The sequence below is a fragment of the Microcaecilia unicolor genome, chromosome 2, assembly GCF_901765095.1.
Source record: "Microcaecilia unicolor chromosome 2, aMicUni1.1, whole genome shotgun sequence".
NCBI classification, from domain to species: domain Eukaryota; kingdom Metazoa; phylum Chordata; class Amphibia; order Gymnophiona; family Siphonopidae; genus Microcaecilia; species Microcaecilia unicolor.
Window position 1 is genome coordinate 227,110,000 of NC_044032.1, and position 23,470 is coordinate 227,133,469.

The 23,470-nt window shown below is 46.0% G+C and overlaps 1 protein-coding gene across 3 annotated transcripts in view; it reads right to left on the bottom strand.

Annotated features, from left to right (window-relative positions):
- LPAR1 (lysophosphatidic acid receptor 1) overlaps positions 1–23,470 on the bottom strand; it is a 191,694-nt gene that overhangs the window by 151,774 nt on the left and 16,450 nt on the right. The window contains exon 1 of one of the 3 annotated variants that reach the window (XM_030193750.1): positions 3,950–4,027. The exons of the other annotated variants lie outside the window; for them this stretch is intronic. The gene's annotated coding sequence lies outside the window, so the exon portion shown is untranslated. Of the gene's footprint in view, positions 1–3,949; positions 4,028–23,470 lie in introns of those variants that run through there. 3 annotated transcript variants of the gene reach the window in all.

A 23,470-nucleotide genomic window follows, 5' to 3' on the forward strand; every position in this document is an offset into this window, starting at 1 on the left:
ATGCAGCTGCTGTAAGATAGAAGGAACGTAAATTAGCTGTGAAAACCAGCATGGACTTCAGTAAACAGATTCTTTAACACATCAAAGACTGGGAAAGCTGCAAAACCCTTTTAAAAATCTTGTCCCACCTTGCTGTGGATTGACAGCTCAGCTTCAGCCTGACAGTGTAAACTATAAAACCTTGAAAAGGCTCAAATTATCCAAAAAACAGCCCATTTTTTTTAATGTACCACACACTAACTGTGGGTGCTGGCCGTGCCCTATCTCTGCCGATAACCCATACTGGCTGGCAGCGGGGCCTTGTGCAAGTGTGGGACCCCCTATGGTATGAAGGTCCAGGGTAATTGCTCTGTTTACCACCCACTAAGGCCAGCCCTGTGTGTGGATCAGTTTGGTGGCCCCTCCCCCTTGCCCAGGACTTAAGGGTTCAGACCAGGAATATAGATCATCAGTGCTGAGGAGCATGATTGCCAAAAGGGAGGGGAAGGAGAGAGAAGGAGCTGAGGATGGAAAGAGAAAAGAAGCTTTAACTTTTGGTCAGCAGCCAGTTACAAACCTGACTCAGTTAAGCACAGGACCCTGCTTAAGGCCAGTTCTACTGGCTGGTTTTAGTATGCAGGGCCATTAGTATGTGTCAAGGCTAACAGCTGCCACACATTAACACCCCCACTAACTGCTTACTGCAATTTCATAAAGAGGCCCCTTAACCCAGTGTTTTATGTGAAGCTTAGATCTGTGGTGGCTTACTTCTCATTATTATTAGATTCTGTTATCTACAAGATTGGCGAATGTTTTTGTAAGGGCCTGGGGAGGATGAATACACAGACCAGCTCAGGTGCCTAGTGATGGGTTCAGAGAAAGGAGTATATTTATGCAGCTTTCAAACAGCAACAACAACAACAAAAAAAACAGCTTCACACAGCAGAACACAGGAAACAAACATACCAGAGTCACTCCAGCTTTACATCAGCAGGATTCAAAGGAACAACTGTTGAACCTGAGCAGCTGGTTCAGGAGATTTCCACAGCTGCTTGGTAAACTCCTGGCTAATCAATAGAAAAACAGGGCTGGATTTTCAACCCCCTACCTCCCCTCCACCCTCTTCCCCATACACAATCCCCCAGCTCCTGTATAAGTCACCCAAGGTTGGATGTGCAAATTTCACAGATTCATGCATAAAGTAATTAATCAGGCATTCAACAATCAATAATTGGTGTTAATTGGCAGTCATTGGGAGTAACAGCATAGATCTGCCCTACCCCCTATTCTATAACATGCCTACATCTTATGGTGTGCAACCCCAAAGAGGGCGTGGCCATGGAAAGGGCATGGGCGGGTCAGGGGCATTCCCAGGATTTAGGCCCGATGTTCTAGAAAAATGTCATTTACGAGCCTAACTGCCGTGAGCTGGGTGTCAGCATTTACACCAGGTGTAAGTGTTCAGGCCCAAAGTTAGGCACGAGATGAGCAATGAGCTAGTACTCTGGAAAGGTCATTCCGTGCACAGCGCCCTTTGCAGAATACTGGCTTAGTGCAGGTTATACCGGTGCCTAATTTTGGGCACCGTTTACTGAATTCCCCCTAATAAGAATGCAGTGGAGTGGAGGAGTGGCCTAGTGGTTAGAGAACTGGTCTTGACATCCAGAGGTGGCCAGTTCAAATCCCACTGCTGCTCCTTGTGATCTTGGGCAACTCACTTAACCCTCCATTGCCTCAGGTACAAAATTAGATTATGAGAGAAATAAATACCCAGTGTGCCTGAATATAACTCACCTTGAACTACCACTGAAAAAGGTGTGAGTAAATTCTAAATAATGTAGCATAACAGATATGTGCTTACATATCTTCCTTTAAATGGGTGGTCCAGAGCCCTAATTGTTAAAAGCCAACTGTCTGTTATTTTTATTTTGCTCACACCTTTTCCATTAGTAGTAGCTCAAGGTGAGTTATATTCAGGTACTCTGGATGTTTCTCTGTACCAGGAGGGCTCACAATCTAAGTTTATACCTGAGACAATGGAGGGTTAAGTGACTTGCCCAAGATCACAAGAGTAGGATTTGAACTGGCCACCTCTGGATTGCAAGACCAGTGCTCTAACCACTAGGCCACTCCTCCACTCCACTCCATTTAACACTATTTGTCAGAACAGTTGCTGACCAGTTAAATAGTGCTTAACCAGCTATCCGCCAATATTTAGTGGGGGACAACCGACTATCCTCCTAGGAAAAAAAGGAAGAGACCCCAAACAGGGGTGGACTGACAGTGGTTGGGGCCCCCAGGCAGTGAAGGTCATTGGGTACCCCCCCCCCCCCGGCCACTGCCTGCCACCCCACCTCTGCACTGCCGCCCCCCATCCCACACCACTGCCACTCTCCCTGGTCCTACCTTGAAGGGCCTGGTGGTCTATTGGCTTCTTCGGTGTCAGGAAAGAACCCCACTCTTTCCTGCCCACTATGTCTAGCATGCTCGGTGGCAGCGAGTGTTTTTTCAAAATGGCTGGCGAGACTTACTGTGGTAGTCTTGCGGGTCTCGGAAGTCTCAGCTGCCATTGTTAAAACACGTCATTATGCAGAGTAGTGAGGCAGCGGGCAGGAAAAAAGTGGGATTCTTTCCTGCCCCCACATACCCTTCAAGGTAGGACCGGGGAGGGATGCAATGTGCTGTGGTGGTGGGCAACCAGGCAGAGCCTCTGGGCCCTCTAGAGCCTCTGGGCCTTTGGGCACTGCCTGGTTGCCTGAATGGTCAGTCCATCCCTGGACCCAAGAACAGATAATAGGAGAATTATTAAAGGCAAAAGAGACAATTATTTCAACAAAAAAAAGAAAAAGTTTGGCTGTTCCAAATAAACAATTAAAGCTTATCTCACTATCCCCCGAGTTCTATAAAAGTCGCTATGAATTGTGTGCAAATTAGGATGCATGCACAATTTAATTGAATAATGAGCTAATTAGCACCAATAATTGTCTTGTTAACCAATTATTGGAACTAATTAGATTTAATTGAAATGTATTTGTATAAATTTAGGACTGGGATCCACTCCTAAATTTTACGCATCAGTTCAAAAAGGGGGCACAGAAATGGGAGGGTCATGGGCAGAGCGGGGCATTCCTAACATTTATGTGAGATGTTATAGAATAAGGAGGATACGCAACTAACTTAATGTTTCAGTAGGTGCAAATGGCCACGCCTAAAGTTAGTCCATCTCCACAAATATAAAATGCAAGAGATACTCTTCTCAAGGTCTGAACTTGCAGATTAATCAGGGGCCAGAAGGAGGAAAAAAGCCTCAAGGAGCTCCCAGCCTTATCTACGGTAGCTATGGGAGCAGGACTGCTTCATCACTGGCTTAAAAAAAACTTCTATTATAAACGTAGTCACGCCCCTTAAACGTTGAGCCAAACAATCTTATGTTGGACCACAATTGTTTCAAATTAATAGCCTATGCTCTAGTGCAGACAAAAATATTCAGTAGAGCAGTAACCAGCTGTTAGCTTTCACGTAGCTTGTCTTAGCTTCTTCCGGTGCTTCCTTTTTCATCAATAAAGACCGTGACCTAGCGTTTCGTCAGCCTGCTTCAGGGTCTGGCGGTCAGAAAATGCTCTCTGCGCATATCTTAGCAGAGGAGGAAGACGCCTAAAGTTAGTCATGATTCTCAGGTATAAGCGCTATTCTATAAACTGTGTCTAACTTTAAACATTGTTTCTAGAATAATGCTTTTTTTCTGCCCCAATTTTTTGCTGCCATATATGGAATTCACCCCTATGTATCTAAGGGCGGCCCTGATACTACAGCTTCAGAGGTATCACCATCCCCCCACTGTGATACAGGCCCTTTTTTTCACTTTCTACAAAACTCTGAAATTGCTGGGGCTCAAAGAAAATATGCTTATAAATGCCACAAGTTACAATACATTTGAATGGAAATCTAAGGAAAACTTGCATCCCACTACCTGCCCTCTTGGGCTATGGCCAGGAGTTTTCTTCCTTCTCTCTCTGTGTAATTTTACAAATCAGGAAATGACCTAGAAATAAAGTAGCATGATAATGGCAGTATAGTGTAAACATTCAATCCTTGTCTTGCTCAAATACAAACGCTACTAATAATATAGCCCTATTAATCTCTTCCTCGCCAGATCATTCAAGGATGGCTGATATATCAATACTATCGCTAGAAATATTAGCTCTTTCAGTACTCCGTCGCCCATATCGAATTGGCAAGAAAACACATTTAGCCACAGGAGGAAACAAATCAGGAGTGATCTTCAAAACATTTGCAAAGAACATCAAGGTATCTCATGATAACTCATATGGCACCTTGACCTTGGTAAAGTTCACAAATCTCAAATTGAGATTCCTCAGTCTGTTCTCCACCACTTCCATCCCGCGATGTGATGACAACCTATCATGCACTATGGTACTGATAATCCCATGATATTGATCCAGGGTCTGTTCAACTTTCTGCAACTTTCCAGATAACAACCCCATTTTTCCCTCCTGCTGGGCCTTATCTAGCTTCAATTTGTTTGCAAGTGTCGCGAGATCCTCTGAAGTCTTAGTCACTGCGGTATCTAACCTTACAAGAGCTGTCCAGATGGCATCCAAAGTAACTACCGGTGGCTTAACCAGCAGAGCCAACGAATTCCTACTCAGTACCATAGCACTAGTAGTTTGGACTTGGGCCCTAAAGCCCAAAGATAGCAAACTGGGCTCATTTCACTCGATCCCTTCAACAGGCACATGTTCCCCTCTCTTACTGGAATCTCCTGATACAGATGATCCTGAAGGAGTCACATGTTCCAGCAACCTGCTGGAATTCCTACTGAACAATACTCCAGGAACTTGCACCTCGGCAGACCTGACAGTGTCCTGTGCATTCTCTCGACTGGAGGCCGGAGGGTGGGGGGGAGGGCTCCTTGCATCAGGGCTCAAAGAGCACTCCAGCAGATGTTGAACCAATGCCTCCTGCACAAGCGGGTCCTTAGCCAGAAACACCAATAATGGAGAAACAGCAAAAGTTATCAACAGCTGTTTGCCAGCAGAGGGTTTAGGAGGCTTAAGTAGGTAGCTCCTAACCTTCCCTCTCCATTTTGGGGCCATTATCTGCAAAACATCACTCAGGTAAAGGTAAGAAGAAAAAAGTCCAACGAACAGTCCCTTACAGCCTATGTAGCCTTCCAGGCAGCGGCCATCTTGGATATCTTCCCTTAGCCTTTTCTCATAGAACAGTTATTCCATCCCCTTAATCATTTTGGTCACCAATCTCTATGCCTTTTCTAATTTCAGCTATATCTTTTTTGAGATGCAGTGACTAGAAGTACACACAATACTCAAGATACAGTGTCATGGAGCGACACAGAGGCATTATGCTATTCTTTGATTTATTCTTATCTTAGTTAAGGTTTATATACTGCACAAGCCAAAAAAAATGGTCCTAGGCAGTTTACAAAATTGAATAATAAAAAAAAGAAAACAGAACATGCTGCAATTTATGCAGTTAGGTGTACGCCTGACTTCCTAGATGACATTATTCTATACATTTATGCACACATTGGTGCATTAATTTAAGCAATGTGTTAATGAATGAGGGGGATAGAGGGCAATTCTTGTAACCTATAATATGCATAAATGTTTAGACTACTAGCATTTATGTGTCTATGTGTCAGTTGCATAGCTAGACCTTGAATGTTGAGAAAGGAGCTGAGCCCAAAGTTGGAGGCACAACATTTTGCCCCACCCTCCACTTTCTGACCCTGCCCTGTTCTCTGTGCCATCCCCCCCACAACCCCCAAATACCTGACCTGGTGGGGATCCCCAAGCCCGGTCAGTTGAAGTGGTCCTAGACCTTTGGCCATGGACAGCCACCAAACTAGCCCCCCCCCCCCCACATGCTCAAATTTTGAACCCATGCAAAACTAAGCATACAAGAGGTGGGTTTCTCCCCCATGCATTCTCAGTGAAGTGAAAACCTAGCATGCGTGAGGGGGGGGGTGAAGTGGGGACAGTGACCCATAGAAAGCGCCACTGACTACCAGGCTGCTGGTGGGGGACCACTTCCGCTGGAATGGCTTGGGGATTCCCACCAGGTCAGGTATTTGGGGTCATGGGGAGTGGCACGGAGAGCAGGTTAGAGGCAGAGAATGGGGGTAGGGCAAAATGTTGTGCTTCCAACTTTGGGCTCCCTCAAAATTCAAGAACCCCCAACAGCCATAGCTGCAGACAGTAACTCAATTTTGAGGGGCCTGAAACAAAAGTGGGGGGCCCAGGCCCAGCAGACTCCCCCCCCCCCCCCATAGCTATGCAACTGGTATGTATACACCTATTCATGTAAATGCCAGTATGGCACTTAAGCACTGCTCTGTAAATACCCTCAGACAGGGTACACAGGGGAGGAGCATGGGTGTGACATAGGCAGGGCTATCATGTATAGACAACTGTACATCTCTGTTGTACTTATGCACATGCATGGCTACTGCTCCACTGGGTTCATGATACCAGATGCCCCGTTAGGCACTCACACTTATGCCAGCCATAGAACTGCTAAGTGTCACACTGCTGATAACATGGTCTCCAACTGAGCTGGGCCCGGGGCAGGATCGCTGCCGCCGCCGGGCCCCTAAGGATCATCATCACCACCACCGGCCCCTCCCCCAGGATCGGCCGCCCCACCCTCCCTGATTGCTGCTGCCACCACCTGGCAGGGATCCCAAGGCCCTGCCAGCAGAAGAGTTCGTCCTCCAGCACTGCACTTCTTCCTTCTACTGTGTGGCCTTCCCCTACAGCTGCTTCTTCTCTCAGGTCACGCATGTGTGGACTGAGGGTAAAAGCAGCCTGCAGGGGAAGGCAATGCGGCAGACTGTGAAGAAGAGCAGCCTGCTGTGTCTGTTCTTCCAGGTCCTCTCCGCCCTCCAAAGGGGGCACGGTGCCGGAGTTTTCTCTCTCCTGCTCCTGTTGGGACATGATCACCCCAGGGGCGTAGCCAGACAACAGATTTTGGGTGGGCCTAGGCAAGAATTGGGTGGGCACCAAGTGTCCCCCCCCCAAAAAAAAAAAAATTATCTCAGCTGGTGGGAAAACACTTCTTTCCACCTTGGCAGCAGGCATGCACTGAAAACTGAGTATGCGCAGGTGCCGGTGTTGTGAAAAGTAGCATTTTCGTTACCATCAGGGGGAAATCTTCAGCAGGCAGAGCTTGGGATTCCCACCAGTTACCACTAAACATGTGCTACTGTTGGGTGGGCTTGAGCCATAAATGGGTGGGCCCTGGCCCACCCAAGCCCACTGGATTACCCGGGTCCCTTCAGAAGCAGGAGAGAGAGACCCCGGCACCGGGCCCCCCTTGGAGGCCCAGGCCTGGGGAATTTTGACCCCCTGCCCCCCTTCTCTGCGGCCCTGGCTGTTACTGGATTACACTAGCATTCAATAAAGGAACATAGAAGGGCGCCTGCCCACTTACAGAACTGCCTCCTCAATGCTATGGTCTGTTTTCTATCTTTTGAGCAGTTCCAGGTTCACAACAGGACATTTGCCTCCTATCTTGTCTTAATCATTCTTTGTATCCCTGTATTTCTCTGCTTTTCTTTGACATGACTGTGCACACTGACAGCAGCATATCTGAAAAGAAAACCATCTTCACAATTAGGATCCTAATAATAATAATCCTTTCATCACAATGTTTACAGAGAAATGGATTTAGTTTTGGCTGACTGCACCTTGTGTAATAAGCAAAAGCTGATGGTGAGTAATTTCTTCTGGGATTAGCTGACATCTAGTTTTCCTTGAGCCATCTTAAGTATGAAGTAAAACGATGCTTAAATCAGGAGATAGACAAATAGATACACAGAAATTTGGGAGTGCTTCAGCCAAGATTTCACTCCCTATTGAAAGGGGAGTTCCAGCTCACATTCTTCCCTCTTCTTTTAATGGCACATCAGCATCAGCTTCTGGAGTGGAAGAGTAGCCTAGTGGTTAGTGCAGCAGACATTGATCCTGGGGAAGTGGGTTCAATTCCCACTGCAGCTCCTTGTGACTTTGGGCAAATAAGCACTTGTATATACTATGTAAACCACCTTGAAAGTAGTTAAAGAAAGTATGGCTAGAAACTATACACCTACATTGGTGGGCTGGAAACAGGACTCTAATCCTACTTCTTTTATTTATTTAGACTTTTGCTCACACCTTTTTCAGCAGTAGCTCAAGGTGAATTACATTCAGGTACTCTGGATATTTCTCTGTCCCAGGAGGACTCATAATCTGAGCTTGTACCTGAGGCAATGGAGGGTTAAGTGAGTTGCCCAAGATCACAAGGAGCAGCAGTGGGATTTGAACCAGCCACCTCTGGATTGCAAGACCAGTGTTCTAACCACTAGGCAACTCCATCACTGATGGGCCTTGGGCAATTCACTTTACCCTCCTTTCCCTCAATACTAGATGTATTAATGTGCATTAATGTAATTAAAAGCAAATTATTGAATGCAAGCAGCATTATTGTCAAAGGGGTCTAATTAAGTGCATAGCTCACATGAACACACCTTAACCTGTTAATGTATATTAGTAAACTGAAATCCAAAACTTTATCTTTAGATTACTAGCCCTCTGGGATAGGGAAATACAATTATCAGTGCAAAGGTGTGAGTTAAAGAAATATAGTTATGTTTGAAAAACACATGTGCATATTAAACTTTAAATTATTTAATTCCACTTAAATGTATGCATGCATGCATTTTAAACCACGCGACAAACCAACATTCAGATATGAAGAATTCAATTTTCAGCAAGCAGGTAAGAGTTATCCAGATGTTCAGCTGGACTTTCTAGAAAATATTCGGATAATGATATCCAGACCACGTCCCTGAGCAGACTTAACCATCCACCCTGATCAGGGCAGCTCTCATTATCAGCGCAGACAGGAAAGTATTTTGCAACTGCGTCGTATCATCTCCTGCACCCTCTCCCTCTATGTGGCTAAATATTGTGTGGCTGATCAACAAAATTTAGCCACTCAGGCTAAACAACATTATCTCTGCATTAACTGTATGTCAACACTTCCAAAACTGTTGGAAACAACCGCTAAAGTTAACATAGCATGGCACTGTGGTCTTCTCCCCGGTGTGGTGCCTCAAGCAGTTACCCATTTCAACTGAAGTCCCCAGTTCACAGTATCATCTGCTTGAAATGAAGTTTGGATTGTTTTCCCTATGTGCTTCACTTTGCATCAGTGTTGAAACTCATCCACCACTTTATTGGTGAAAGATACGTGTAGCATTTCACCATAAGCTTTGATTTTGATTAACAGAAATGATTTTATCACCTAAACTTTTTGCCACCTCACTGGTTCTTGCCTGGATGAATATTTTGAACATCATAGTTTATCTTCCTCTACTGTGAAAACTGATCACATGCTCCTCCTATCCTAACTTTCAATCAGTTTTGATCTCTGACAGTATATTACTTTCAAACCCAGGTTTAGAAAGCATAGAAGCCTTCTGTTACCAATCGATGAAGCAGGGCCGTGCCTAGGGTCTCTGGCGCCCCCCTGCAGACTATCAGTTGGCGCCCCCCCCCCATGAAAATGATCACGCCCCCCCCCATGAAAATGATCGCTCACCACTTGCCACACTGAAAGGAATTGTCAGCAATATTCTTAGAAACAAATTGCTATACATTACAAAATAAGATAGCAGATGTAAATTCTCAAAGTGGACATATTCCAAACGCTAAAATGAAAATAAAATAATTTTTTTCTACCTTTGTTGTCTGGTGACTTTCTTTTTTCAATCATGCTGGCCCAGTATCTGAGTCTGCTGCTATCTGTCCTCTTAACTCCATTTCCAGGGCTTCCTTTCCATTTATTTCTTTACTTTTCTCCTTTCTTCTTCATTTCTTGCTCTATATCCATTTCCAGCAATTTCTCCTCTCTCCCTGGGTCCTGCCCTCCCATCCATGTCCATTCTTGTCCCTCTCTGCCCTTCCCTCCTCCATCCATACCCAGCAATCCTCCTCTCTCCCCTCCCCTCCATTTCCAGCAATTTGTCCTCTCCCTGGGCCCCATGTCCATCCTTGTCCCTCTCTGCCCTTCCCTCCTCCATCCATAGCCAGCAATCCTCTCTCCCCTCCCCTTCCCTTCCAGCAATTTGTCCTCTCCCTGGGCCCTGCCCTCCCATCCATGCCTCTCTGCCCTTCCCTCCGCACCCTGGGGCCTTTAAATCTTTTACTTCCGGTCGCAGCAGCGTCAGTGAAAGCGGAGCGCTGCCGACGTCTCCCTTCCCTTTGCGCTCTTGGTTCCCTCAGTGTCCGCCTTCTTCTGACGTCAGAAGAAGGCGGGACACTGAGGGAACCAACGAGTGCAAGGGAAGGGAGACGTCGGCAGCAGTGGCGTAGCTAGGGTAGTTGACACCCGGGGCCGGTCATTGTTTAACACCCCCCCCCCCAATCCAGTACTAGGCATACCGAGAATACAAAACACTCACGACCTATAGAGCAATTTTACCATACCATAAGCAGTCATTTCTACGAGTTACACAAGGAAAAGGAAAGCATCTTAAACACTGTGAGCACTAGAACATCAATTCACCTATTGTAAAACGAAACCAGACAGAATAGTACAGATCGTAGATCCTGCACAGTCAATGCCAACTGAAAGCCATGTCTTTTTCAAACACAGATACACCCAAATCCACTATAGGATAAGTAATCATAAACTTTCTATTTAGACAAAAATTAAACTGAACCCCCGATGCCAGACTCTGCATACAATGCAACACCACAGAAACAGAAAATGTCCCCTAGTACTGTGCAAAATATAAAGACAGCAGATGTAAATTTGAAAAAACTAACAAATACCAATCACCACTTTACAAATTAACAAATAGAAATAAAACAAATACAGAAAATAAAATAATACCAATTTATTGGACTAATACATTTAGCTTCCAGAGGCCAAAATCTCCTTCCTCAGGTCAATACAGTATAGTGCTGTTACAGTATCCTATCCTGATCTGAGGAAGAGGGTTTTGTTCTCTGAAAGTTAAGTCAAAATGTATTAAAATTAGTCCAATAAAAAGATTACCTTATTTACATGTTCTATTTATAAACATTTATTAACACAGCTAAAATACTATATCCTAAAGCAAAATAATAAAAATATATATTTACAGTTTGTTGTCTTTGGTTTCTGCTTTCCTTATCTTCTTTTCACCGTTTTCCTTCCATCCAGCATCTGTCTTCGCTCTCTCTCTGCTCTCAAGTGTCTGCCCTCTCTAATGTCCCTTCCATCCACATCTGCCCTCTATTTCTGCTCCTTCCATCCACCATCTGCCCCAGTCTGCCATCTCTCTCTCCCCCTTCCATCCACCATCTGCCCTCTCTCTCTCTCTCCTTTCCCTCTAGCATTTGCCCTCTATCTCTGCCCCCTTCCATCCACTGTCTGCTCTTTCACTCCCTTCTATCCACTGTCTGCCCTTTCTCTCTGCTCCTTCGATTCACCATTTGCCCTCTCTCTTTCCCCCTCCCATCCATTCAGGGTCTGCCCTCCCTCTCACTCCCCATTCCATCCAGGATCTATCCCCCCTCTCTCACTGCCCCCTCTTTTCGGCTCCCAGTTCCCACCTGCGGCTGCCCCTAGTTCCAGATCCATTGATTCTCCCATCCACCCCTGCCCCAGGCATGACCCCATTCTCCCTCCTGCTCACTTTTCAGACCCCAGTTCCAGCTCCATGCCCCTTCTCCCATCTGTCTCCCACCCAGTCCCTTCTGCCCATCCGAGTCCCCCTCACCCCATCTGTCTCCCACCCAGTCCCTTCTGCTATCCAAGTGCCCCCACCCTCACCCCATCTGTCTCCCACGCAGTCCCTTCTGCCCATCCGAGTCCCCCTCACCCCATCTGTCTCCCACCCAGTCCCTTCTGCTATCCAAGTGCCCCCCACCCTCACCCCATCTGTCTCCCACCCAGTCCCTTCTGCCCATCCGAGTCCCCCTCACCCCATCTGGCTCCCACCCAGTCCCTTCTGCTATCCAAGTGCCCCCCACCCTCACCCCATCTGTCTCCCACCCAGTCCCTTCTGCCCATCCGAGTCCCCCTCATCCCATCTGGCTCCCACCCAGTCCCTTCTGCTATCCAAGTGCCCCCACCCTCACCCCATCTGTCTCCCACCCAGTCCCTTCTGCCCATCCGAGTCCCCCTCACCCCATCTGGCTCCCACCCAGTCCCTTCTGCTATCCAAGTGCCCCGCACCCTCACCCCATCATATGTCTCCCACCCAGTCCCTTCTGCCCATCCGAGTCCCCCTCACCCCATCTGTCTCCCACCTAGTCCCTTCTGCTATCCAAGTGCCCCCCACCCTCACCCCATCTGTCTCCCACCCAGTCCCTTCTGCCCATCTGAGTCCCCCTCACCCCATCTGTCTCCCACCCAGTCCCTTCTGCTATCCAAGTGCCCCCACCCTCACCCCATCTGTCTCCCACCCAGTCCCTTCTGCCCATCCGAGTCCCCCTCACCCCATCTGGCTCCCACCCAGTCCCTTCTGCTATCCAAGTGCCCCCCACCCTCACCCCATCTGTCTCCCACCCAGTCCCTTCTGCCCATCCGAGTCCCCCTCACCCCATCTGGCTCCCACCCAGTCCCTTCTGCCCATCCGAGTCCCCCTCACCCCATCTGGCTCCCACCCAGTCCCTTCTGCTATCCCAGTGCCCCCCACCCTCACCCCATCTGTCTCCCACCCAGTCCCTTCTGCCCATCCGAGTCCCCCTCACCCCATCTGGCTCCCACCCAGTCCCTTCTGCCCATCCGAGTCCCCCTCACCCCATCTGTCTCCCACCCAGTCCCTTCTGCTATCCAAGTGCCCCCACCCTCACCCCATCTGTCTCCCACCCAGTCCCTTCTGCCCATCCGAGTCCCCCTCACCCCATCTGGCTCCCACCCAGTCCCTTCTGCTATCCAAGTGCCCCCCACCCTCACCCCATCTGTCTCCCACCCAGTCCCTTCTGCCCATCCGAGTCCCCCCCACCCCATCTGGCTCCCACCCAGTCCCTTCTGCCCATCCGAGTCCCCCTCACCCCATCTGGCTCCCACCCAGTCCCTTCTGCTATCCAAGTGCCCCCCCCCCTCACCCCATCTGTCTCCCACCCAGTCCCTTCTGCCCATCCGAGTCCCCCTCACCCCATCTGTCTCCCACCCAATCCCTTCTGCTATCCGAGTCCTCCCCCACCTTCACGGTCACCCCATCTGTCCCCCACCCTCACCCTGCCTCGTCTTCTCCCTGCCACCCGTCTTTAAAAAGAAATTGCCGACGCGATAGCGAGCGCAGCACCTCGTGTGGAAGTAAAAGAAGCGAATCCGATCATCTCATTGGGCCTTCCTTCACTGTCCCGCCCTAGAGGAAATAGGAAGTTGCGTCAGAGGAGGGCGGGACAGTGAGGGAAGGCCCAATGAGATGATCGGATCCGCTTCCTTTACTTCCACACGAGGTGCTGCGCTCGCTATCGCGTCGGCAAATAAATTTAAAGGGCTGGTGCGGGGGGGGGGTGCCAGGATGAAGAGCAGCGGGAGCGGCGGCACCCCCTTTCTGGTGACACCCGGGGCAACCAAAAGATTTAAAGGCCTCGGCGGGGCGATGGTAAGCACCGCGGCGGCGCCCTCCAGAGGTGGGCGCCCCCCTGCAGCGCTTACCTCGCTTACCGCATCGGCACGGCCCTGCGATGAAGTATGTGTTTTTTTGAATCCTCACAACTTACAGAATTTCTTGCAGCCAAAGGATCTCAAGGATGATATATAAGGTTGATATTAACATGTAATGAGCTTAATATAAAAAATGGAACTTAGTTATTAGACAGGTTCAATAATTTTCTTTATAATATTTCTGACGTAAAACTCCATATAAGTTAATCTTGGATCAAAAATGGAGGACTTGAGTGTACTTATTCTGATTGTTTTTGCCTTTATTTATTTTATGTATACATTTTCTTGATGTAGTACCTTTTCTGTTCAAGTGTAATATTTGGTAATAATTTAAATAAATAAATAAATAAATAAATAAAAAGAAAGAATAGAAGACAGGGAGTCCGGAGTACAGGAAAACAAACTAACAAGTTATAGAAGCACAGAGAACCTTCAAAATCGGGTTGGTATAAAGATGAGTCTTTATTAAAGGTCGAAACACGGCCCGTGTTTCAGCAAAACTTTCTGCGTCAGGAGTCTGTATGGTGTTCCTATTTATCCTGAGGCAGTTTGATGTGCCACAAAACCTTCTATTTGAAAAATTGCACTGCTATGTATATGCTGCATTTGACTGCCACTGGTAACGCGAAGTGTGAAGATTTCAGGATACTAAATGTTGTTCTTATTTCCTTGCTTTTGATAACTAGCAGTATGTTTGTGTGAAGTTTTTCGTAGGGTCCTTTAATAAAGATTCATCTCTACGCCAACACAATTCTGAAGGTCCTCTTTGCTTCTTTCATTCGTTTGTTTGTTTTGCTGTGCTCCGGACACCCTGTCTTCTGGTTTCTACACTTTGTAAACCAAGGTTTGAAAGAAATATCCTGTCAGAGATCAAAACTGATTGAAAGTTAGGAAAGAGGAGGGAGGAGGGTGTGGTCAGTTTTCACAGTAGAGGAAGATAAACAGTGATGTTCCAAATATTCATCCAGGCAGCAAACAGTGAGGTGGCAAAAAGTTTAGGTGATAGAAAATTATTTCTGTTAATCAAAACCAAAGCTTTCGGTGAAGCGCTACACGTCTCTTTCGCCAATAAAGTGGTGGATGAGTTTCAACATTGATGCAAAGTGAAGCACATAGGAAAAACAATCCAAATTTCTCATGCATAGTATTGGACTCTTTTTTTTTTTTTTTGCCTTAGCCTATACCATTCAGAAAATCATTGTAGTAATTCTTCAAAAGCATCAGTTCAACAGGGAGGGGGGGAGCCAACAGAATGTTAGGAATTTACAATCAAAACAGACCATGTCATTATGCTGTTGCTGAATGGGAGTTTTAACCCCCTGAATCCTTGCTTTTGCTGTTTGGACAACACTAGAAGTCCAAATAGCAAAATCCCTGACTCCAGCTAAAATGTGCAATGTGTTCAAGGTATGATCATAGATGCAAGTCCTGTGGGCGGAGTGGGTGCTGACCACCCTTGATATTGAGCAAGTTCCTTCACTATGTCCTGGAAGGATAATTTGTGTTTTGTGTAGCACCCCCCAATCATTAAGAAAAGTCCGTTCCTATGGGTGTAGTACACCACAAATGTGTGCCCGTCATTGTCTGCTGATGCCAGGTGAAGACATTAACTTGGTGGTGGGTGGTAGAGGGAGGGTATGGAACCCTCAGAAGGCAAAAGTTCACAAGGAACATTCAGCCATTGCAGCAGCATTACAGTGACTGGATAGGGAATTCATGTTTCATCTGAAGGTAGAAGGTAGGTGTGACACATTGTTTGAATCTGAAAAGAGACAGTACTGACTTAAGGGGGCGGGGGGGGGGGAGCGATTTACAAGCCACAGTAAGATACTTTATTTTAAAATCATTTCATTATTCACCTCACCCTACAGAGCTTGAGCAACTCAAGCTGCAACGTTTTTTGAAAAGGTTCATCCTGACAGGAACTTAAAACGATTCAATTACAAGCTTAAACTGGAAAAGAAACTGAATACTAATGATCAGAATTTTTGTAGCATATAATAACTGATGGAACATGTCAATTTAAACTCAAAAATAGTATCATAATTCAACAAAGTAGAATTAGATGTCAACATGTGTAATCAAAGGGAAACAGGGTGAGATGACTGAGGGCTCTAAAGATGGCTACCATGTCCACCTCCATTTGCCGGCAACTATATATGACTCCAATCATATAGTTATCATGTGCTCTCCAGTTTTGTATATGATCCCAATCATGTAACTAGTTATTATGTATGATGTAATTCAGTTCTAAGTAAGAAGGCTGCTTACTGTTAGCTCTTAGTTGATTGTACTCCGCCTAGAACTTAATGGTTAAGCGAACTATGAATTTTCCAAATTAAATTACTATGAAAACTGTAACTAAGGGGGTCTTTTACTAAGCCGTGATAGCGTTTTTAGCTTGGGGTAGAAATCAGCTGGCTGTAAATGCCGAGACACCCATGTTTATTGACAGCTGATTTCTACCGTGAGATAAAAACGCTACTGTGGCTTAGTAAAGGACCCCCCCCCCCCCCAAGAGAGGAGAATTAAGGAGAATTATTAGGCTTGTAGCTATTAATATTTTACTTACTTAAACTTATACATGGGGTTTAAATAGTTGTTGAAAACTTGTCCGTTATTTGCCTATCACAGTTCTGAGCATATTAAACTGTGTGGACTGCTTTAACGGTGAGAAGCTTGCTGAATGTATGGATTTTGCACCAGCTGGCCTCCTAATTTTGCTAGTCCCGGCTCTGCTCCTCTGGAAACCTTTTTATAGTAATTAGAAGCAATCTAGTTATTTTTTAACTATCAACAAGGCCAGCATTGCTGAGCATGCAAACAAATTATTAGCTCAGGATGGTTTCAGAGGGGTGATGTTGGATAAGGGGGAAGAGAGAGAGAGAGAGAGATGAGATCCTAGATGGCCAAAACAAGGGGGGGGGGGGACAGTGAGGAGATGTTGGATATTAAAGGGGGGAGAGAGATAGGAGATTCTGGTTGGCTATGAGGGAGAGAGACACACACAATATTCCCTTATCTCTTGTTTGTCCTGTTTGTCTGTCCTAATTAGATTGTAAGCTCTGTCGAGCAGGGACTGTCTCTTCATGTTCAAGTGTACAGCACTGCATACGTCTAGTAGCGCTATAGAAATGATAAGTAGTAGTAGAGATGCTGCATGGCTGGGGGAGAGACACACAGAGAGGATGGGTGGTGGGGTGAGGAGAGACACACACACACAGAGGAGAGATGCTAGGCATAGGGATAAACAGGGACACATAGAGAAGATCAATGATGGTCATGGAAAGAGAAGAAATGTCAAATGGACAGGTCAGCCTTGCAAGACAGTTAAGAGAAGATAGAGAAAAGCAAAAACCAGATACTGGGACCAGCATGATTAGAAAAATAAAATGACCATACAACAAAGGTAGAAAAAGTCATTGTATTTTCTATTTCATGATTGGAATGCAGTATTCCAGTTTTTGGAATGTGCATCTGCCAGAACTGACCAGAGCTCAGGGGAACTCAATTGAAATTTATTTGACTTGGGGGATACATGGCTTGAAGAAGTTGAGAAACATTGCTCTAAAACAATCAAGCAAGTACTTTCAACATCTGTTTCTACTTGCTGCACTTAAGGTGTGCAGTTTATGACACTTCAAAAATTGCTGAATGAAATTATAATTTTATAAGATGCTGGGTTCCTGTGACTGTGTTTTTCTCAAAGTTTTTCTTTTTCCTCATTTGTAAATACCTCGCAAGTAGAATTTTATGCCAGATGCATTTTGACATTCCCAAAGGCACTCTAAGCTTGGCAATAATGCTGACTCAATTTAACTGGAAGAGCTCTACACTGGTATTCAAATGTGTAGGGAATTAAACCCATACAGGTCATTCATTACCCTTAAGTGCTCACATCAAAAAAGGTAGTGTGGATTTAAACCAGTGGAGAAGCCATAATTAATTTAGGAGGAACAGAACCTGAATGTGAATGCTGAAGGTGTGGCTTGGATTGCCCTTTTGTCCCTTCTAAAATTACATAAACATCCCTCCAGGAACCTAAAATGATAAATGCTGACATATCTGATCAAAGAAAACCATTTTATGGACTTATTTTGTATCCTGTACACGAAACAATCACTTCCCTTCCCTGAGGATATAAACCACAGATTGTATCTCTGCAGTCCTATTTCCTCCTAATTGCCATAGGAATCCTCAAATGGAAAGGGCACATTCCAGTCATGGGCTTACAGGTTAGCAACATTACAGATTGCTCAAAAGTCACCAGTCAGTCTTCTGAGATCAGTACAGGTTAAAATGTTCACTGTCATGCTGGTCCCAGGGAAAATCAGACTTTTTTCCAACCAACAGAAAACATGTTATATACACTAGGTTCGATATTCAGCCAGGGCAGTCAGTGTTTTGCTGACCTCCACTGGTGTTATACCCAGAAATTCAATGCCAAGTCACGTCTGGGCTCCGGCATTGAAGTTCTGGGTATAAGGAGCTGACGAAACATAGTCATTTAAGGGGCCCTTTTACTAGGCTGCGGTAAAAAGTGGCCTATGGTAGTTTGGACACATGAAATTGGCACACACTGGGCCATTTTTTTTACCATGACTGGGAAAAAAGGCTTTTTTCAATGGGGCAATAAATGGCTGTGTGCTAACATTAAAAATTGTGTGTGGCTACTTACTGCCTGAGCCCTTACAGCCACCCCCTGACCTAGCAGTAAGGTCTCACAGCGTGGTAATCGTGCAGCGTGCGCCAGTGTTGACGAGCTGCTGATTACTGCTGGGAACACCCCCTATGGTAGAAAATAGAAAAAAATATTTTCCACTGTGGGAAACAACGCATGTCAACTTCGAAAATTACTGCCAGGCACCTGCGCTACCCAGGCGGTAGTGTTGATTTGGCATGTGCTACCCACATGTTAGCCTTCCTGGTGCTTAATAAAAAGGCCCCTAAGTGTGACATTCAGCAGTTAACCAGCTATGAAGAACCACATAAAGATAGGACTAACTTTTCTGTGGTCCTATTCATGGGCATAGCCAGACTTCGGCGGGAGGGGGGTCCAGAGCCCGAGGTGAGGGGGGCACATTTTAGCTCCCCCCCCCCGTGCCGACAACTCCCCCCCCCCACCATTGCCGACAGCCCCCCCCCCCCGTCGCCACCACCACCACTAATAATAACAACTTTGATCCCCCCCTGCTGCCGCCAACCTTCCCCCACCATCGCTTACCTTTGCTGGCGAGGGACCCCAACCCCCGCCAGCCGAGGTCCTCTTCTTCCCGCGCAAAGGCTTCATTCTGACTCTGACATCCTGCACGAAGCCTTTGCGGGAAGAAGAGGACCTCGGCTGGCGGGGGTTGGGGTCCCCCCGCCAGCAAAGGACAGCGATGGCGGGTTGGCAGCGGGAGGGGGTCGAGAGGGTCGTCGGCAGAGGGGTCCAGACCCCCATGGCCCCACGTTGCTAAGCCACTGGTCCTATTTATGCAATTATGTTAGCCAGTTAAGTGCTAAATATTGACGCTTAACCTGCTGTAGGTGCTGAATCTGCACCTGGAATGCCCCTAAAACAGCTGGTTTCAGCTTGGGTGCTATCCAGCCATTTAAAGTGGCACTATCCAATTAAGTGCCACTGAAAATGCTCAGTTAGCCTGTTTAAATCATTTTGAATATTGGACTCACTGCAGGGGCAAACAGACAGTGCTCTGGTCCCCTGGGCAGTAAAGATCGTTCCCCCCCCCCCCCCCCCGCACACTAGTGCACCCTCCCCGTTCCTACCTTGAAGGGCCATGGTGGTCTAGTGGCCTCTTCGGGGACAGGAAAGAAACCTACTCTTTCCTGTCCGCTGCCGTTGCTCTGCCTGGCATTGCGGTGTTTTCAAAATGGCTGCTGAGACTTCCTATGGTAGTCTCTCAGGTCTCAGCACTCTCGTGAGTCTGCAGTAGGGAAGTCTCAACAGCCATTTTTTAAATAAGGCGGCGCAAGGCAGAGTAGCGGCAGTGGGCAGGAAAGAGTGGGGGTTCTTTCCTGCCCCAAAAGAGGCCGCTAGACCCCCAGGGCCCTTCAAGGTTGGTCCGGGGAGGGCTCACTGAGGCTCAGGGGGGCTGTAGTGTGCAGGTGGGAGAACCTCTAGGCCCTCGGGCACTGCCCTGTTTCCCGTATGGTCAATCCACCCATGGCTCACTGTGTTTAAAAAAAACCTATACAAAAACAAAGCTTTTTTCTGAATAACTGTCAAAACTTGACCAATTTCAACAAAATTTGGGATGTATCATCCTGAATAAATTTGCAATAAGCCTACACTCACGCTGTCCACCTCACTTAAATGACATCACCACCTAGTGATCATTGTCATGATACGTGCAGACGCCATGTTGCTTTAAACAGTTATCATGGTTTTCAGTCAGGAGAATCTGATCCTTATTAAAATTTGTATCTGGAGAAAGGTTATGATTTTCACAGACTAGTGCAAGTGTTTCCAGAAAAAAGATGGAAGAAGGTAAGTGTAGAATATGTTTTGAAGAAATTGTGAGAAACGGGCTCTACTGATCACCAGTCAGGAAGTGGCAGGGCCAGATCAGTTCACACTTAAAAGAAATTGTGACAGTTGAAGAACCGGGTAGTGAAGTGACCGTTGTTTAGGTGAGGTGACCAGCGTGAGTGTAGGCTTACTACAAATGTATTCAGCAGTGGCATAGCTAGGTGGGGCCATGGGGGCCTGGGCCCCCCAAATTTGCTCTGGGCCCCTGGTTGCTTGGTGGGGGTCCCCAACCCCCAACCAGCTGAAGACTGCATTGCTGCATTGCTGCATTGCCTGCCCTGCTCTCTCTTCCCCTCATGTTAGGCACGCTTCTTTTATTGAAATTAGTTTCACTAAAAGGAGTGTGCCGGGCATGATGGGAAGAGAAAGCAGGGTGGCAGTGCCGGACACCAGCGCTGGACAAAGTCTTCAGCTGGCAAGGGTTGGGGACCCCTGCCAGCCAAGGTATTTTCGGCGCTGGTGGGTGGTGGAGAGGGGTGACAGCAGCGAGGCAATGACCAAAATGTGCCCCCCCACCTTGGGCTCTGGCCCCCTCCCACCTTGAGGTCTGGCTACGCCCCTTCAGGATGATATGTTCCAAATGTTATTACAATTGCTCACGTTTTGACAGAAAACAAGCTTTGCATTTCTTTTTAACAGTGCACATGTAAATAATGTTGTATTGTATCAAGGCCTTCCAGATACAGAACAGAAAACAAGATCCCTTTTCAGAGAAACCTCACCGGTACCTGTGTCCCTTGGTGTCTCGTTAACCTGATTAGTACCCTTTGTAATTACAGAGAACTACAACAGCCATTAAACAATACTTTGCTACAATTCTGTAAACAGAAGACCTTAAAGGCCCAGTGTAAGTAAATCTACACCACGCCCACAAACAGCTCTTCTATTGGCCAGAGTGAATAAATCCCCACAAACAAAGCAGGCCAGTTCCTAGGAAGCCCACAAATTACCTGAGCCAAACCAAAACCACAAAACTCCAATTACACTATCTTAATATAGAACTTCAGTGGCCTATAAATAGAGGAGGTAAAATGCCCTTATCTAAAACAGTTTCTGTGCCTTCTCTTTCACCAAGAGCCACAGTAAAGGTCAGGAAACATACAATGCGTCTGGAAAACATTTTGCAGTTAGAATTCAGCTTGCAAGGTACCTTTGTGAAAGACCCTGAAGGAGAAATCTGGCTGATAGAAAGTCTTGTTTTGAAGGAATGCTATTTCGTTCCAGTGCCAGCATCCACCCTGCCCAATTATCGTAATTAAAGGCTGTATTTTCCAAAGGTTCTTTCTCATGGATAAAATCCTTGGAAAATAGAAGGCTTTGCAAATCAATGCATGTGCTTAGAGTTAGCATTAGCCAGTAGGGCAGAACAATGAGCCAACAATATCTGGAGACTGTGTTACGGCTTCCCAGTTCTTTTGCCCTTTAGGGCCATAAGACGCATTTATCTGTTGATTATCAGTGGTCAGAAGAGAGTACTTCATTAATCATTCTGTGTGTGTTTTTGTTTGTTTAACAGGTGGACTAATCCTCCTGCTTTGGCCATGATGGTAAGGCTGGGTAAGCATGTGCATGTTTCATTATTTTGCTTTGTATACTCGTTCCTGCTGTTTTAGTCTCCTAAGTTATTTTGTGTATTATGGCTGAATAGTAGTATGAACACTCCAAGATATTATGAGAGGGGAAAAAGCAGCCCTAACAGTGGCAACAGCACTCTGGACTCTATGACAGAGGCAAAGTAGAACTAAGGGCATAATGAGGACCCCAAAAGGAATAAACTGGCAGAGGCAGGGAATCATGAGGGAGATGTTCCCGCATAAGGCAAGGAGTGCATGGTGGAATATTTAATTGGGTTACTGGTACTATGGGAATTGGGCAGATGGGATAGTGGGAAGGGGAGCTGAGGTAATCTGTATTTTCTGAGGTTCAACTCTGGTGAAGAAACATCCTGAGGCTGGCCCTTTGTTTGGAGGCCTTTTTTCGGATGGGAAAGAAAGAAAGGGAAAAAGCCTATTTACCATTACTGGCTGTTACGTTTTTCTTCATACAATGTTATGATTAACTTGTATTTGAATTGCTTGTTGTATGAATAACTATTTCGATGTTAAATGTTGATGGTGATAATACAAAGTTTATAAATAAAAAGGTATTTCTATCTCCAAAGGCTCTGGGGGCTTATGCAGAAAGCTGTGGATTAGAGCAATGTGAGCTTGCTGCAAAAGTTTAGCGCCTCGATGTAGTAAGCAATGAGCATGCAAATTAATGCCATGTTAAAAAGTATATGCTGTCAGGAAACCAAATGCACGCCATGGCAGTAATCTGAAATGTCCTCTTTCCTCATTCCATATTATTCATAAACACTAGCATTCATACCACTCATACTTTCTCATTCCATTCATTAAAATCTTTACCACACTATGGAAGTCATCATATCTCCTATTACATATATATAATTATATCCTTCTATACTTTGATAAACTTCCATGTACAGCAATAATTTTTCTTTCTTCAACAATCTTATACATTGACTCCAGAGGAAATTGGAGAGTCATGGGATAGGAGGTAGTGTTCTATTGTGGATTGAAAACTGATTAAAAGATAGAAAACAGAGAGTAGGGTTAAATGGTCAGTATTCTCAATGGAGAAGGGTAGTTAGTGGGGTTCCGCTGCTTTTTTAACATATTTATAAATGGCCTAGAGATGGGAGTAACTAGTGAGGTAATTAAATTTGCTGATGACATAAAGTTTTTCAAAGTTGTTAAATCGCAGGAGGATTGTGAAAAATTACAAGAGAACCTTACGAGATTGGGAGACTGGGCGTCTAAATGGCAGATGATGTTTAAAGTGAGCAAGTGCAAAGTGATGCATGTGGGAAAGAGGAACCCGAATTATAGCTACGTCATGCAAGGTTCCACGTTAGGAATCACGGACCAAGAAAGGGATCTAGGTGTCGTCGTTGATGATATGTTGAAACCTTCTGCTCAGTGTGCTGCTGCGGCTAAGAAAGCAAATAGAATGTTAGGTATTATTAGAAAAGGAATGGAAAACAAAAATGAGGACGTTATAATGCCTTTGTATCGCTGCATGGTGCCACCGCACCTCAAATATTGTGTTCAATTCTGATCGCCGCATCTCAAAAAAGATATAGTGGAATTAGAAAAGGTGCAGAGAAGGGCGACAAAAATAAGGGGGATGGGACAACTTCTCTATGAGGAAAGGCTAAAGCGGCTAGGGCTCTTCAGCTTGGAGAAAATGCGGCTGAGGAGAGAT